Consider the following 18,536-nt stretch of genomic DNA (forward strand, 5'->3'; position numbering starts at 1 on the left):
TTTTCAGTGAACAGGGATATGAGGGGCTTGTGATCGGTTTCCAGCTCAAATTTGAGGCCAAAAGCTACTGATGCATTTTCTTTACCCCAAACACACACACGCAAATGCCTCTTTCTCAATCATGCTGTAGGCCCTCTCGGCCTTAGACAAGCTCCCGGAAGCATAGGCGACAGGTTGCATCTTCCCCGCAACGTTAGCTTGTTGTAATACACACCCGACTCCGTACGACGACGCATCACATGCTAGCACAAGTCTTTTACATGGGTTGTACAATACAAGCAGCTTGTTGGAGCATAAAATGTTTCTGACTTTCTCAAAAGCAATTACTTGGTTTTTTCCCCATACCCAGTTCTCACCTTTACGCAATAACACATGTAAGGGCTCTAAGAGGGTGCTTAACCCCGGTAGGAAGTTACCAGAATAGTTGAGTCCCAGGAACGACCGCAGCTACGTGACGTTCTGTGGCCTGGGCTCGTTCCTGATAGCCTCTGTCTTGGCGTCTGTGGGCCGAATGCCATCCGCTGCGATCTTTCTCCCCAAAAACTCCACTTCTGTTGCCTCTTCAGCCACAGCCCTATGCGATCCAGTCGCTGGAGGACCTCCTCCAGGTTTTGTAGGTGCTCGACGGTGTCCTGACCCATGACCAATATGTCGTCCTGAAAGACCACCGTGCATGGTACCGACTTGAGTAGACTCTCCATGTTTCTCTGGAAGATCACTGCAGCCGACCGAATTCCAAACGGGCATCTGTTGCAGATGAACAGTCCCTTGTGCATGTTGATGCAGGTGAGGCCCTTCAAAGACTCCTCCAGCTCCTGCGTCATGTAGACCGAAGTCAGGTCGAGCTTTGTGAACGTCTTGCCTCCTGCCAGCGTCGCAAATAGGTCATCTGCCTTAGGTAGCGGGTATTGGTCCTGTAGCGAGAAACGATTAATAGTTACTTTATAATCGCCGCAAATCCTGACCGTGCCATCACTTTTGAGTACTGGAACAATCGGGCTGGCCCACTCACTGATTTTCACTGGGGAGATGATGCCCTCGCGTTGCAGCCTGACCAGCTCGATTTCCACTCGCTCCCTCATCATGTGAGGTACCGCTCGCGTCTTGTGGTGAATGGGTCGTGCCTCTGGGACCAAGTGGATCCGCACCTTCGCCCCGGAAAAGTTTCCAATGCCTGGCTCAAAAAGGGAAGGAAATTTGTTGAGAACCTGGGTACATGAGGCCTCATCAACATGTGATAGCGCTCGGATGTCATCCCAGTTCCAGTGGATTTTGCCCAGCCAGCTCCTTCCAAGCAGTGTGGGGCCATCTCCCTGGATGATCCAGAGTGGCAGTTCATGCACCGTGCCCTCGTAGGTGACCTTGACCATGGCGCTGCCCAGGACAGTGATAAGCTCTTTGGTGTACGTTCTGAGTTTCGTGTGGATGGGTCTCAGGGCTGGTCTGAGTGCCTTGTTGCACCACAGTCTCTCAAACATCTTTTTACTCATGGTGGATTGGCTAGCGCCAGTGTCCAGTTCCATGGCTACGGTTAAGCCATTCAATTTTATGTTTAGCATTATAGATGTACATTTCGTCAAAAATGTGTGCACCCCGTGTACTTCAGCATCTACCTCCTCTCTCTCAGGCTCGAAATTGCTTTGGTCCACCATGGATCTTCCTCTGCCACGTGGTAGTTAGAAGGTTTTGCAGAGCTTGCAGCTCATCTGCAAGCTCGTTGGAGGTGCCACATTGTTCCACAGCTCTTGCAAACATACCCTTTGAAGCAGCATGAATAGGCTGAATAGAAGTCTCCAAAACGCCAACAAGATGTGAATTGCCTTGCATTCATCCTTTTGTTGTGGACTCAGTGAGTCATCTGGGTCACCTGAGGCCTGCTGGCAGTTGCAGACTCGTGGTTTCTGCCCTGTACATTTCTGCTCATGCAAACAGTTCCAGTTAATCTATGAACATTGCGAGCACTTGTGTGACACTTGTGTGCTGAGAGGTTTGTTTGATGTTATCACTGGTGGACATAAGCGCCTGTGCTATCGCAATGGCCTTACTGAGGGTCGGTGTCTCTACAGTCAAAAGTTTTCGTAGGATGGTCTCGTGGCCAATGTCCAGTACAAAAAAGTCTCTGAGCATTTGCTCCAGGTAACCATCAAACTCACATTGTCCTGGAAGTCGCCTTAGCTCAGCGACGTAGCTCACCACTTCCTGACCTTCAGATCGCTGGTCTGTATAGAACCGATACCTCACCATCAGCATGCTCTCCCTCGGGTTAAGATGCTCCCGAATCAGTGTACACAACTCCTCATACAACTTATCTGTGGGTTTCACTGGAGCCAAAAGAATCTTCACGAGTCTGTAGGTCGGTGCCCCGCAGACCGTGAGGAGGACCGCTCTCCTTTTGGCAGCGCTTCCTTCTCCGTCCAGCTCGAGGGCTACAAAGTACTGGTCTAGCCGTTCAACATAGGCTACCCAGTCCTCACCCTCCGAGAACTTCTCCAGGGATGTCCACAGTTTGCTGCATCTTTGCGTTGGATTCGTGTACTCACCACCAGTTGTTGTGTTCCTAACACAGATGAGACTACACACAGGGAGGTTAAAGTAATTATTGAGACACTCCAAGTGAGGAACAGGCCTTAGGGGGCCGGCTTATATACAGTGCTCCAGTGGGACTTCAGGGGATGCGCTCCTTGGTGGCGGAATATGGGAGTGCATGCTTTACAGATACACAACAGCTAGTATGCAGGTACAGAAGTGATCAGGAAGGCCAATGGAATCTTGGCCTTTATTGCAAAGGGGATGGAGTATAAAAGCAGGAAAGTCTTGCTACAGTTTTTACAGGGTATTGGTGAGGCCACACCTGGAATACTGCGTGCAGTTTTGGTTTCCATATTTACGAAAGGATATACTTGCTTTGGAGGCAGTTCAGAGAAGGTTCACTAGGTTGATTCCGGGGATGAGGGGGTTGACTTATGAGGAAAGGTTGAGTAGGTTGGGCCTCTACTCATTGGAATTCAGAAGAATGAGAGGTGATCTTATCGAAATGTAGAAGATTATGAGGGGGCTTGACAAGGTAGAGAGGATGTTTCCACTGATAGGGGAGACTAGAACTAGAGGGCATAAATTTAGAATAAGGGGCCGCTCATTTAAAACTGAGATGAGGAGAAATTTCTTCTGAGGGTTGTAAATCTGTGGAATTCGCTGCCTCAGAGAGCTGTGGAAGCCGGGACATTGAATAAATTTAAGACAGAAATCGACAGTTTCTTAAACGATAAGAGGTTATGGGGAGCGGGCGGGGAAGTGGAGCTGAGTCCATGATCAGATCAGTCATGATCGTATTAAATGGTGGAGCAGGCTCGAGGGGCCATATGGCCTATTCCTGCTCCTATTTCTTATGTTCTTATTTTCGGACAACCTTTGTGTGAACATACCTTTCGCACCAATCACTATTTGGATTCCTCAACTGTGGTACTTTTCTGCAACGTTAACAGAATCTCTGCTGCTAAATGGCAAGGTGCCTTTGAAGTTCATTGTCTCTCTTCTTAGAATTTTAAAATGTCATGTGGGTGTTGCTTATTTAGTTTCAAGGAAGACCGGATACCAATGCCATTCTGACTAATCTGCTTATTGTATTAAAAGTGCTTCCACCTTGATAATAACAGCTTATTATGCTTATCCTGCTATTCATTCAAAAATACACCAAACAGACTGTTCACGGATTTTGAACTTGTTTTAAAATATATTCCCGATTTGGCATTAAAGTTGGCGTGTGACTCACCTGTGCAAACTTGAATTCCCGTTCCCTGCTGAGCGAGCTGATTTTAACCCGGTGTTGGTCAGCCATTTACAATAGATCTCAAAGGAAGTCTCGCACGTCCCAAACCGAGTCCTGAGAACAATTACAAGAGGTGGGAGATTCCATAAAGGAGGCAGCCTCACACCAGACTAAGTTACAATTAGGAGCAGGATAACCCCAGTCTGGTGCAAAGCCACATTTTAAAAGTGCTGGAATTAAAAAGCTAGCATCGGTAACGGTGACCATGAAATAACCGGATTGTCGTAAAACCCAACTAATGTCCTTTTAGGGAAGGAAATCTGCCCCCCCTCATCCGGGTCTGTCCTGTATGTGACTCCAGACCCCCCAGCAATGTGGTTGACTCTTAGCTGACCTTAAATGACCTGGTAAGCCGCTCAGTTGTACCAAATCCACTGCGACACACCTCACGGACTGCAGCGGTTCAAGAAGGCAGCTCACCACCACCTTCCCAACGGCAATTAGGGATGGGCAGCAAATGCTGGCCTTGCCAGCAACGCCCACGTCCCATGAATAAAAATAAAAGTCTGCGATTTTCTAGCAAAGGTGTTTTGCAGGCACAAGTGATGTGTGAAGCCTCACTGTTGGGGCTTTGTGGAGTGGATGGTCAATGATTGTGAAGCAATGTCGGGGAGTTAATCCCCGGCGTCCTGAGACCAATATTTATCCCTCAATCAACATAACAAAAACAGATTATCTGGTCATTATCACATTGCTGTTTGGTGGGAGCTTGCTTGTGTGCAAATTGGCTGTCGCGTTTCCCACATTACAACAGCGACTACACTCCAAAAGTATTTCATTGGCTGTAAAGCGCTTTGAAATATCTGGTGGTCGTGAAAGGCGCTATATAAATCCAAGTCTTTCATTTTGTTCTTTCAATGTAGACAGTGCTAACCACCTTGGCTGTACCAGAAGCTTTGGAGGAGGATGCTGAGAGACAACATTTGCATGTCTCTGTCTATTAACTGGAGCTGATTTTAAGGGGCTCACCTTGCTCCATTTATGCTGGCGTTTGATCGCCATCTTGAGTTAGGTCCTGAAAAGGGGCAGCTGGAGAGACTGCCTGCAACAGACAGGATGTCACTTGTAATATGCAAATTGGGGTGTTTTGACATATATGGGCCCCCGATTGTAATATGGAGGCATAAATGGGCCATCAATGCTCCACCCATTTATCAGCCCCTACCTGATAATCCTTAAAGGGAGCACTGGAGTCCGCTCAAAAAACGACTGCAGATATTTTTAACTCTGTGTTGTAAATTCTACCCCTTGATTTAAGACTTGCTGCGGCTGTTGCTGCAAGACATTCTGCCTTTTCTTGTGGATCCATGCAGCATGAAGTTGCAGACAGCTGGGAAAGCAACATGGCCCACGACATGGATCGTTCAGATTTAGGGGGAGGCGGGGGGGGGGGGGGGGCGGGGAATGTACAGTCTGTGTTATACCAGCTCCACCGGCCATCGTGGGCCCAAAGGTCCGGGTGGGCCGTGTCCCAGTCTACGTGACGAGATGTGCCTGCAGGGAGCTATGCCAGATGGTTCTGGCGGACATACCAGGATTGGCGAGGGGTGGAGGGGGGGGGGGTTGTTGGGGGAGCGTGAGTTCCCCACTTTACAATGCAGGGCCACACTCTCTGCGTCACCGGAGCCACATCTCATCAAGTGGCTGGAAAAGTTTGTGAAGGATTTAAATGTCTCGTTTATAACTAAATAACTGGTGATCCTTTTCCAAGTCCAGGCCTCAATGCCAACCTGAGTCCTCGGGTGAAACCACGTCCAGCCCTGGTCGTTAGGATGCACCCGATCTCCGCAGGGGTCGCCCAGCGCACCCCGCACCCGGTCCCACTGAGGCCCAGGTAAGCGGGAACTCCTGACGGGGAATGCCGCCCCTTACGCCGATGGCCATGTTTGGGGTTGGGTTGCCGGATTTTTCTCCCCGCCCTCCCAAACGGGCCATCTTGGAATTCCTCGTGTGTGGTCAGGACCCAGTGAACCTGGCCTACTGCAAACACGGAGGCAAAATACTGCGGATGCTGGGAATCTGGAATAGAAACAGAAAGTGCTGGAAATCTCAGCGGGCCAGGCAGCATCTGTGGAGAGAACAGAGTTATCGTCTCGGGTCGCTGACCCTTCGTCAGAACCTGGCCTACTCTCTGACCCGTTTGGCATACTCCTGCTAAAGTTATGCAGAGAGTGCGGTCGGAAGGGCCATGGATTATCAGCCGCCATCTAGGGACATAAGCATAAGGCCATTCAGCCCCTCGAGCCTGCTCTGCCATTCAATGAGATCATGGCTGATCTGTGACCTAACTCCATACACCCGCCTTTGCCCGATAATCCCTTAATATCTTTGGTTAACAAAAATCTTTCAATCTCGGGTTTAAAATTGAGAATTGATCTCTCATCAATTGCCATTTGCGGAAGAGAGTTCTAAACTTCAACCACCGTTTGTGTGTAGAAATGTTTTCTAACTTCACTCCTGAAAGGTTTGGCTCTAATTTTTAGACTAGGCCCCCTAGTCCTAGAATCTCCGTTTTATATATCTTGTATACCTTATTTCGATGGGCTGGTGGATGCCTGGTGTCAATCACTTTTACCCATTCCATGGTCCGATTGCAGAGAAGTGAGTACCTCCTGAGATCAGCCTTTTCCTTATCTGTCTGAATGTCTCGTTGCTATTTCAAGAGACAGTTTGTTTATCTTTAAGGTTCCTTACTAAACCGCTTATCGGCATAGCTCTGCCGTGAAGGCCTGTTTTTCCGACTTGACCTTAGCTCTCTGTATCTACTGAGCTGGCATAAGTACTTCTTTGATAAAATCATTATTTCTTTTATAACAACAACAACAGCTAGCATTTATACAGCACCTTTAACGTAGTAAAAATTCCCAAGGTGCTTCACAGCAGTGTTATAAGACAAAACAAATAAATTTGACACTGAGCCACATAGGAAGAAATTACGGCAGATGACCAAAAGCTTGGTCAAAGAGGTAGGTTTTAAGGAGCGTCTTAAAGGAGGAAAAAGAGGTAGAGAGGCGGAGAGGTTTAGGCAGGGAGTTCCAGAGCTTGGGGCCCAGGCAGCTAAAGGCACGGCCACCGATGGTCGAGCGATTATAATCAGGGATGCTCAAGAGGGCAGAATTAGAGGAGCGCAGATATCGCGGGGGGGAGGGGTTTGTGAGGCTGGAGGAGATTTCAGAGATAGGGAGGGGTGAGGCCATGGAGGGATTTGTCAATAAGGATGAGAATTTTGAAACCGAGGCATTGCTTACCTGGAAGACAATGTTGGTCAGAGAGCACAGGGGGTGATGGGTGAACAGGACTTGGTGCGAGTTAGGACGCGGGTAATAATTTGCAATTTATTCGTATTCATGATTTCTTACCTAATGTCCAAGTAAATGGCCTTTGTGCTGACTCATATCTTCTCTGGGAATGTTTTATTGCTAATGGCTACAATTCAGAAAACTGTCGACCTACGCCAGGCACGATGAGTCTGTGTTGTTGTATCGGGCCAAAAGACTGCACAATGTGCTGCTCATAGGAAGTTGCTCTATTACTGCCCTGCCGCATTCCCTCAACCCCACCACTAGGATTTTTAAAAAGTTCATTCACAGGATGTGGGCGTTGTTGGCAAAGTCAGCATTTGTTGCTCATTTCCTAATTGCGCTTGAGAAGGTGGTGGTGAGCCGTCTTGAACCGCTGCAGTCCGTGTGGTGAAGGTGCTCCCACAGTGCTGTTAGGGAGGTAGTTCCAGGATTTTGACCCAGTGTCGACGAAGGAACGGCCGATATATTTCCAAGTCAGGATGGTGTGTGACTTGGAGGGGAACGTGGAGGTGGTGGTGTTCCCATGCGCCTGCTGCCCTTGTCCTTCTAGGCAGTTGAGGTGCTGTCGAAGAAAAGAATGCACTAAAACCCATCTAAATGAGGAAGATCTAAATACAGGCTGAGTGCCAGTAAAGCTTCTTGGTACCTTTTTGATTATTTTGTGATTATTCCAAGTGAAAGACCAGCATTGATGCTGGTATAATTTATAAGGCAGACTAGCAATTAAACAGAGGGAATGACCGCCCCAAGACTCTGAATTGTACACGCTCCCCAGTTTCTAGTAACACTTCTATATTGTAGTGCAGAACAAGAGGGTTCAGGAAGGGACATCTACACCACAAACTGATTTGACACCAGTGGCGAATGAAAACTCATCATCATAGGCAGTCACTCGGAATCGAGGAAGACTTGCTTCCACTCTTAAAATGAGTCCTTAGTTGGCTGAACAGTCCAATATGAGAGCCACAGTCCCTGTCACAGATGGAACAGACAGTCGTTGAGGGAAGGAGTGGGTGGGACAGGTTTGCCGCACGCTCTTTCCACTGCCGACGCTTGGTTTCTGCATGTTCTCGGCGACGAGACTCGAGGTGCTCAGCGCACTCCCAGATGCACTTCCTCCACTTAGGGCAGTCTTTGGCCAGGGACTTCCAGGTGTCAGTGGAGATGTTGCACTTTATCAGCGAGGCTTTGAGGGTGTCCTTGTAATGTTTCCTCTGCCCACCTTTGGCTCGTTTGCCGTGAAAACAAACAAACAAACAAAAACAACAACAACTTGTATTTATATAGTGCCTTTAACGTAGTAAAATGACCCAAGGCGCTTCACAGGAGTGTTATTACACAAAGAAAATTGATACCCAACCATATAAGGAGAAATGAGGGCAGATGACCAAGAGGTAGGTTTTAAGAAGCGTCTGAAGGGAGGAAAGTGAGTTAGAGAGGCAGAGAGGTCTAGGCAAGGAACTCCAGAAACTCTGAAAAGCTTTATGTAAATTTGAGATTAGAAGAACTCTCTCTTTTCTTTCCCTCCTGTAGTTGTGAACATATAGTACAGACTCCCTGATAAAGTGGTTGCTGCTCTGTTGATTCAACCGACCTGGACGAAGATTTGCTGAGGAATGGGGTTGAAGGTTATGAGGATATGGTCAGGGAGAGACAAGGAAACACCATGTGGGGCATGGGGGGGTTGAGGGATATGGGGATTGGGTGGGAAAGTGGAGTTGAGTTCGATGATCAGCCATGATCTTATTGAACGGCGGAGCAGGCTCCAGGGGCCGTAGAGCCTACTTCTGCTCCTAATTTTTATGTTTCTTGTGTTAACTGCGATGATACAATTGTATGTTATATTGTCTAACTCGTCAAGTGGCCAAATTAACAAAAAGATTGCCAAACAAAGAAAAGAACTTTCAAATATAATCAGCCTTTCTTCTTTCTTTCATGGATTTGTTTTACCAGTATGGGAATGTATATTAATCTAAACTGCCTCTTGGAAATTTCAATCCGATTTTTCTTTAAGTTGTAAACTGACTGCTTCCGTCTGTTGGAGACTTTCGAGTTAAAACAGAATCGGGTAGATTGTGCGATAGTGTAAAACGGGTGATAGCGAATCGGCTGCCCACTTTACATCTCCCGATTTTTAGTTCAATGATACAAAAATTCAGGAGAGACGTAAAATGGGCTGCTGATTTGTTATCACCCGTTTTACACAAAGTCAAAGTCTATGGCAGTTAGAGGCCCTGAAATGAGGCCCCGGCTACATACAATTACGTAGAATATATAGCACAGGGACAGGCCTTTCGGCCCAACTAGGAACATAAGAAATAGGAGCAGGAGTCGGCCATTTGGCCCCTCAAGCCTGCTCCGACATTTAATAAGATCATGGCTGATCCGATCATGGGCTCAGCTCCACTTCCCTGCCCGCTCGCCATAACCCTTTACTCCCTTATCGCTCAAAAATCTGTCTATCTTCATTTTAATATATTCAATGACCCAGACTCCACAGCTGTCTGGGGCCGAGAATTCCACAGATTTGCAACCCTCTGAGAAAATAAATTTCTCCTCATCTCAGTTTTAAATGGGCGGCCCCTTATTCTAGTTTTAATTTCCCCATCAGTGAAAATATCCTCCCTGCATCCACCTTGTTGAGCCCCCTCTTTATCTTATAAGTTTCAATAAGATCACCGCTCATTCTTCTGAGCTCCAATGAGTATAAGCCCAACCTGCTCAACCTATCCTCATAAGTCAACCCCCTCATCTCCGGAATCAACCGAGTGAACCGTCTCTGAACAGCCTCCGATGCAAGTATATCCTTCCTTAAATACGGAGACCAAAACTGTACGCAGTACTCCAGGTGTGGCCTCACCAATACCCTGTACAGTTGTAGCAGGACTTCTCTGCTTTTATATTCTATCCCCTTTGCAATAAAGGCGTTTGCCTTCCTGATTACTTGCTGTACCTGCATACTAACTGTTTGTGTTTTATGTACAAGGACCCCCACTCCACACGAGTCTCCCCCCTGTTCCATCTCCCTCATACGCCTTTCAGCGTATCTTTCTATTCCCTTTTCTCTCATGCACTCGACAAGTTTCTCCTTTGAAAGCATCTAATCTATTTGCCTCAACTACTTCCTGTGAAAGCTTCTGACTACTCTCCGAGTAAAGAAATTACTCCTTATTTCCCTATTGGATTTATTAGTAACCATCTGGTGTTTATACACACAAAAGGCATCAAGGTATGGGGAGAAAGCAGGAATATGGTGTTGAGATAGAGGATCAGCCATGATCATATTGAATGGCGGTGCAGGCTTGAAGGGCCAAATGGCCTATTACTGCTCCTATTTTCCATGTTTATGGCCCCTAGTTTTGGATTCTCGCATAATGGAAACATTCTCTCCACACCTTCCCTGTCCAACCCATTCATAATTTTAACGACCTCTAGCTCTAAGCCCAAACCTGCTCAACCTTTCCAATGGCTGTAATCTCTCAGTTCTGGTACCCAGTGTGTCCAACATTTCCTGTGATTGTGTTTTGTGTCTTCATTGTGTAATCCTTTCCAACGTGAATTGCTTGCAGGGTTTTATTGCCCAAACGGTACCATTGCTGCCACCCAATATCCGTGTTTTCCTGGCACGTATGGCCCACGGAAAGGCCTATCATCACCTGAGAATTGCACCGCGTGTCCGCGTGGATTTTTCTGCTCCTTCCGAACAGGTCAGTGCGGCTTTTAAAATTAACTGTTAAGTAATTAGATCAAGACCAGTATTGAAAAGGATTCTTGAGTTTTAAATGAAATTGGGTTCATAGAAGCTCAACAGGCCTCCTTCCATTAATAACTACAACATAGAGCAGATATTTGTGTTTTTGATTGCTTGAATCAAAGTTGAAAAGGTTGCAGGACCATCTCTCTATCCCATAATACTTAAAGAAATGAAGATGGATGCACGAAGAACTATGACTGAACTGAGCTACAATGTGATGGCCTCTGTGATCAAAGAGCGGCCACAGGACCGATGGGCTAAATGGCCTCCTGTGCTTCTATTGCATGAAGGATATTCACTGGAGAGTGCAACTGGAGGGCAACTGTCTCCCATGAAGCGCTACCTCAGCAGAAAGTAGGGGAGGAGGAAGGGAGAAGATTGGCCAAAACAAATTGATGGTCCTTGACAAACATTTAAACCTATAAGAACATAACATAAGAGATAGGAGCAGGAGTTGGCCATTTGGCCCCTCGAGCCTGCTCCGCCATTTAATACGATCATGGGTGATCTGATCATGGACTCAGCTTCACTTCCCTGCCCGCTTCCCATAACCTTTTTCTCCCTTATCGTGCAAAAATCTGTCTATCTCCATCTTAAATATACTCAATAACCCAGCCTCCATAGCTCTCTGGGGCTGAAAATGCCACAGATTTACAACCCTCTGAGAGAAAAAATACCTCCTCATCTCAGTTTTAAATGGGTAGACCCTTATTCTGAGACTATGCCCCCTAGTTTCAGTTTCCACTATGAGTGGAAATATCCTCTCTGCATACACCTTGTTGAGCCCCCCTGTCCTTTAGTTTAGTGCTTACAGTTTACCAAATTAAATTGACTGCTTATATCTACATCCTCTATCTCTCAGTATTCATGTTCCCGCTCAGAAAACAGAGCAATATATTGATTGTGCATTTGGTTTATTGAAGTTTGTGGTATTAATTTACTGGACACATTTCTTTTGTTGTGACCTTTCACCTTTTATTGGGAAGGTGACATTATTTCTGGACCATGTGACACCAAGTTATTTGGTTATGAAATGATCCAGTATCTTAACGTTCAGGTTTCAACCTCAGATTTGTCGAATCCTGTGGATAATATTGTCAAATTTCACTAGGTGGCTCTGGGACTTCTAATCCACCTCAGCCATGCAAGCCAGGATTCTACTGCCCTTTACACACTCCGCGCTTTGATAGCTACCCTTGTCCCCCTGGTACTTTCTCACCGAATCCGGGTAACGTGGATGTGAACGACTGCACACCTTGCACTCCTGGTAACTATTGCGAAGGTGAGTACTTATGGTTAATGGAATATACCAACATTGTTTAGAGGCCTAATCTTTGTTCATCTTTCGGACGAGACGTTAAACCGAGGCCCCATCTGCCCTTATCCGGAACCACCCCTCGTCCAGAACCATTCCCGGCCACCGGGTGGCGCATGCGCAGAACTCCGACATGAACAAACTGAAGTCCTTCCTCGCTGCCGACTCTCACAATCGCAGGCCTGACCCCAGGCATTATTTTGAAGAAGAGCAGGGGAGTTCTGCCCTGGTGTCCTGGGGCCAATTATTATCCTTCAACCAACATCACTAAAAAAGCAAATTATCTGGTCATTATCACATTGATGTTTGTGGGAGCTTGCTGTGCACAAATTGGCTGCCGCGATTCCTACATTACAACAGTGACTATACTTCAAAGATACTTCATTGGCTGGAAAGCGCTTTGGGATGTGAATGATGATATATATATATGCAAATCTTTCTTTAGGTGCCCCAAACGATGAACATTCCATGGCTAGGCTGATGTTCTGTTAACTGCTCATTCTCTCCATCTTGAAGGAAGACTAATTAAACCTCCAACTTTAACTAAGCAAAGAAACACTTCCTTTGCAAAGAATAGTTGCCATTTGGACACATCTTAAACAATAGCCAGAAATTACACAAAGTATCGCAGTTTCCACAAGCATTATACAGAAGGTCCTTCATTCCTTTCGATGTCTCAACTGGAAACTGAATCTTAATCTACCAGAGGTTGTGTTTATGAAATCAAGACCAATATTTTCAAAGCAGTCTTTCTACAGATTGAACCTCCCTTATCCGGAACCCTTGGGACCTGGCTTGTTCTGGATAAGGGATTTTTCTGGACGAGGGATGGTCATGTTAAATTGGATGGTGCAGGTACTGAGCAAGGGGATATCGGGGCTGGCTGGCTTGAGGCTGGGAGTGTGGCAGTAGGATCATTGGGGGGTGGGGGGGGGGGGGGCGGAGGTGGATCACGGGGTCAGGTCAGTGATTGCGTGAGTCGGCAGCGAGGAAGGACTTCAGTTTGTTCATGTCGGAGTTCTGCGCATGCGCCACCCGGTGGCCGGGAATGGTTCTGGACAAGGGGTGGTTCCGGATAAGAGAGTTCTCGATAAGGGAGGTTCAACCTGTACTAAGAAGCTCGGCTGCCTAAAACAAACCAGCTGCTCCCACCCCAACAAAAAGCCCTAGCTGTACAAGAGGACAAGATGCTCAGTCAGTGACGTGACACGTTGATGACCAGCTTTTACTTCTCTTGCAAGTGAGAAAGTAGCAAGTAAGAGAACATGTTACTGTCGGACACTCCGAGTGACGGTAAACTATTTCCTTTACGATTTTCAGGTGGCAAGGCAGCAGAGAGTGGGCCCTGCCATCCTGGCCACTACTGCCCACGTGGGACCAAGCATGCAGAGCAATACGCTTGTTCAAATGGGACATACAACGCATTTTTTGGAAAAGAGGAGTCGTTGGACTGTTTGCCTTGTATTCAGGGTTTGTAGATGACTCTGTTGCTGCATTTAGGGTTAGAGTTAACTGTCTCATGAGCATTCCTATTGGACAGGTGTTTAAAATTCTATTTAAAAGAAGTTACCATGCATGAACAGTCTTCAGAACAGATTAGAGCAGATATGCTTTTGTGTCTAGAAATCTATAGAAGCATAGAAAATAGGAGCAGTAGTAGGCCATTCGGCCCTTCGAGCCTGTACCGCCATTCAATATGATCATGGCTGATCCTCTATCTCAACACCATATTCCCGCTTTTTCCCCATACCCCTTGATGCCTTTTATGCTATTAAAAATCAAATTTCTATTTTCTATCGCTGAAGTGCCGTGGGATGTTTTTCATGTTAAAGACACTAATATAAATGCATAGAGTTGTGGTGGTGCCCATGTGTATCTGTGGAATAATTTTAGTTTCTGACACTATATTTTCTACCTCTTCTTTAGTTTGGTGTTAGTAGTGTTTGTTTTTCTTACATTCTTTCATTATCCCACTCACCATATTTGACAACCAAAGAAAATCACATTCTCCCAAAAGATCTTCAGTCACCGCGACAGACAGCAAGCCCAGACTCAAAAGAAAGGCTTTGACAATAGAACGGTTTTTATTCTATCACATGTCGATCCTCCATGCACACAATCTTCAACAGCAACATCACATCGGACAAACGTTGAGAGGTTTTTCTCCTGGTGGGGATCAGAGAATCATAATGCTACCATGTCTTGAGAGTTCTGTTTGAATTGCTATTAACCAGTCGATACCACTTGTATTTTACCTTAGGTCACTTCTGCAGTTATGGTTCAGTTCAACCTGTCCCATGTACCCCAGGTACCTTCATGCCCTATGGTTACAGCAGGGTAACTCAGAACATTACAGGTAATTGTCGAAGATGAGTGTCTTGAGTATTGAACAGGAGGAAAACTGGTGTTTTAGGGGAGAAGATATGCCGCTCATCCTGTTGCTCTGAAGTGTTACATGTTTTTTTATATAGAATATGCCGTGATCCCAGTGAGGAGTACACTTTGTTCACTCACTCGGCCTTGGAACTGAATATTCTGCATTGTTTCCATCAGCTGAATTTTTTTGCCATTCTAAAAAAAAATGTTTTTTGAAAAAGATTGTGCATTCTTTTATCATTTGTGTCGGAAGGTCGTGAGTTCAAGCTCCACTCTGGTACATAATCTCCGATGACACTTTCAGTGGAGTACTGAGCGAGTGCTGCATTGTCAGAGATGGTGTACTTCTGCTAAGATGTTAAACTAAGGCCCTATCTGCCTGTTCTGGTGGTTCGGATGGGCACTGATCTGATTGAAGATCAGCAGGGAGTTCTGTTGCTTTTCACCAATGTTGATCACTCAACCAACAACACTGCATTCAGTAATACAAAAGCCACATACTGCGGATGCTGGAAATCTGACATAAAAACAGAAAATGCTGGAAACATTCAGCGGGTCAGGCAGCATCTGTGGAGAGAGAAACAGAGTTAGCATTTCAGGTCAATGACGAAGGTTGGGATCGTACTCTGTACAATACGACTACCATATTTGCCTACAAAAGAACATAAGAAATAGGAGCAGGAGTAGGCCATACGGCCCCTCGAGCCTGCTCCGCCATTCAATAAGATCATGGCTGATCTGGTCTTGGACTCAACTCCACTTCCCCGCCTGTTCCCCGTAACCCTTGACTCCCTTATCGTTCAAAAATCTGTCTATCTCCTCGAATATATTCAATGATCCACAGCTCCACAGCTCTCTGGGATAGAGAATTCCAAAGATTCACAACCCTCTGAGAGAAGAAATTCCTCCTCATCTCTGTCTCAAATGGTGCAAGCCCTTATTCTGAAACTATCCCCCCTAGTTCTAGATTCCCCACGAGGGGAAACATCCTCTCAGCATGCCGAACTACATAACAGTCACTGCACTTGTAAGCGATTTCATCGTATGTGAAGCACTTTGGAACATTTCCAAGATGTGGCGAGTTGATACATTAAATGCAATGTTGATTTTAAACATCTTCAGGAGTTCGGAAGATTGTAATAAATTGCATTCATGTAACATGTATCCAAAAGACAGAGCTAGCGCCAAATAAACATGATGTTAACACTGCAGATATATATATATATTCATATGAAGTCCTTGGAAGGTATTCTGCACAGCTTGTGCAAAATGACTGATGTAATATAGGAAATGTGGCAGCGAATTTTCACACAGCAAGATCCCACCACAGTAATGTGATAATGATCCGATAATCTGCTTTAGTGATGTTGTTTGAGGAATAAATATTGGCGGGGCTGGGGGGGGGGGGCGGAGAGACACCCTTGCTCTTCTTGGAAATAGTATTACATGCACCTGAGAGAGCAGATGGGCGCTTCGCTTTAACATCTCCTCCGAAAGACGGCACCTCCGACAGTGCAGCACTCCCTCAGTGCTGCACTGGAGTGTCAGCTGAGATTTTTTTATGCTCTAGTCTTTTGGAGTGGGACTTGAACTCACAACCTTCTGACTCGGAGGTGAGAGTACTGCCCACTGCGCCATGGTGAAACTTTCACGGTAGCCTGCAAATTGTTATTAGTACACACCTTTAACAAGAAAATTACTGTTACGATGATGGAATGGATATGGCTTATTAAGCTTCTGATTGACATTTTAATAATTTGATGTTTGAAGAGTGAATCAGATCGCATGGCAGGCTGTGATATCATTGCAGTGACAAGTGTCGACATGTATTACTTCAGCTGGGATGTGGATTATCTGTTATGCACATTTTCTTCCCAAGTAAAAAGTAATTACTGTAGGGTTGCAAAATTCATGGGAAACATCCCCTCCCCCCACTCCCCCTCTGTTTGGACTCATTGGAAAGGAAATTTAATTTGGAACTATCAACCGGAAAGTTTGAGATCCTGAAGTGCACATGGAAAAAACTACGAGTTTTAATCAAATTTGGGATTTTTCAAGGCAGATTGGGTCCGTGTGAAAGGGCTAAGAACTAAAGGATACCTATCCTTCAAAGAAGCCAGTTTTGAGTATTGAAACTGTCTTGGGGTATTGAAGCTAAACATATTGTCTGGGGATTTGTGTAAACTCGAAAACCCTTCTCCCCGAGAGACATTAACAGAGCAACAATCAACCCAGAGATAGCCAGCCATCACCCTGAGCAGGAAACCCACCCAGCGTATACACATAATGACAATGGCATATCCAGCCCGCATGGAAAACCCAGGCCTAGGCAGACATTGCAAATACCAAAGCTAATTTTTCCCAATCAAGAAACAAATTTAAAAGATCGACACATCCGATACAGGTTAACATTAATGGGCCCGCCAAAATATGACAAAGAGATATCAAGCTGGCCAAAATTAAACAAAGAATCAGGCGCGAAGATTAGAACAGCTCCCAAAGTATAACGAGGGCCCTATTTTAACGAAGTTTTTATGCAATGCATGAGATGCACTATAGATAGCAGCATAGCATCATAGAGCATCAAGAAGGAGAGAGAGACCACCGCAGCAGTTTTAACAAGCCTCTCCAGCCTCGACGACACTCCCGGGGCCACACTGCCCTGCTAGCAGAGAAGGAGGAAGAACATCACCACGACAGAAAAAGCAACCCCAGTAACTCCGGACATCGCCATCGCGGCAGCAACCGACCATAGCCAATGTGGTACCGTCGAATACACCGCGATCGACCAACTCCGAAACAAAACTCCTCAAAGAAACCGAAGATTCGAAAGTTTCCATTCTACAATCTAGTCCTGACACCGACAGGTGAAGCATTATCTAAAGAGACTTTTGAAACCTATTGCTAATGAAAGAAAGTGGGTACTCACCCCATAAGTCCAATACCCGCCCGCCCGCATCAGCGGACACCACCCAACTGAAGACTACGCAGTGAGAAGTCCTCGACCACGTTCGGGGTACGGCAAGCAGAACCTACAGAGTCCAGCGAACCCCGAAATCGCGAACCACCGCCAACTGGCAATAAAGGATTGGCGAGCATAGTCCCTGTTTGCCTTGGAGTTTGACCTAGTCAGAGTTAGGCGGTGGGAGGTATGTTATTTTCTGTAACCCCTTTGAATGTGTGATATAGTGTTCTTTATTTGAATGATTACAAGTTTGACATTGTATTTCCTTGTCCTTAATAAAATCGAAGTTCTTTGCACCAAACCAGTTGTCTCTTGCACTTTGTCACATCCCCCAAATAAATCCAAAGTCTCGAACCCAGGGAGTGGGAGCGAGTCGAACCGCTCAGAAGGTCAGAGGTGAACCTGACCCCCGAGACCAGCCCCTACATTACCTGAAGTTACTGTGTGGCTCTCATTGCACTCTGATATGTATTTGTTTTCTTGTACCTATTTGCAACTGAAAATTGAAGGTGTTTTTGTTCATGATATGTATTTTTGATGCCCGATTCTAATTTAAAAAGAAAAGCCAGATGTGACCTTTCTGTCTTTGTTGTGAACTTGTAATGACTTTCCTAGGATCGCCAGCCAGGGCAGGCTGTGCGTGCCATGAATGTACAGCTGGTTATTACTGTCTGGAGGGGTCGGTGGAGCCAAGTCCCTGCAGCATTGGTTACTACTCCAGCGCTCGATATTCAAAGTGTTTGCCTTGCAAACCTGGGTAAGTACGTTAAATGCAGTAGTTCCCAGCTTTATTTTTATTATTTGTTCACAGGCTCTGGGTGTCGCTGGCAAGGCCAGCGTTTATTGCCCATCCCTAATTGTCCTTGAGAAGGTGGTGGTGATTTATACAAACGTCAGGAGGGCAGTACATAAGAACATAAGAATTAGGAACAGGAGTAGGCCATCTAGCCCCTCGAGCCTGCTCCGCCATTCAACAAGATCATGGCTGATCTGGCCAT

The 18,536-nt window shown here is 46.0% G+C and overlaps 1 long non-coding RNA gene across 1 annotated transcript; it reads left to right on the forward strand.

Annotated features, from left to right (window-relative positions):
* Positions 1 to 13,602: 13,602 nt before the first annotated feature.
* Positions 13,603 to 18,199, forward strand: LOC139275921 (uncharacterized). Its single transcript, XR_011595794.1, has 3 exons — positions 13,603 to 13,667; positions 14,458 to 14,553; positions 18,154 to 18,199. It is a non-coding gene; the product is annotated as an uncharacterized lncRNA (long non-coding RNA).
* The last annotated feature ends 337 nt before the right edge of the window (positions 18,200 to 18,536 follow it).

Source organism: Pristiophorus japonicus, chromosome 11, assembly GCF_044704955.1.
Source record: "Pristiophorus japonicus isolate sPriJap1 chromosome 11, sPriJap1.hap1, whole genome shotgun sequence".
Lineage (NCBI taxonomy): Eukaryota > Metazoa > Chordata > Chondrichthyes > Pristiophoridae > Pristiophorus > Pristiophorus japonicus.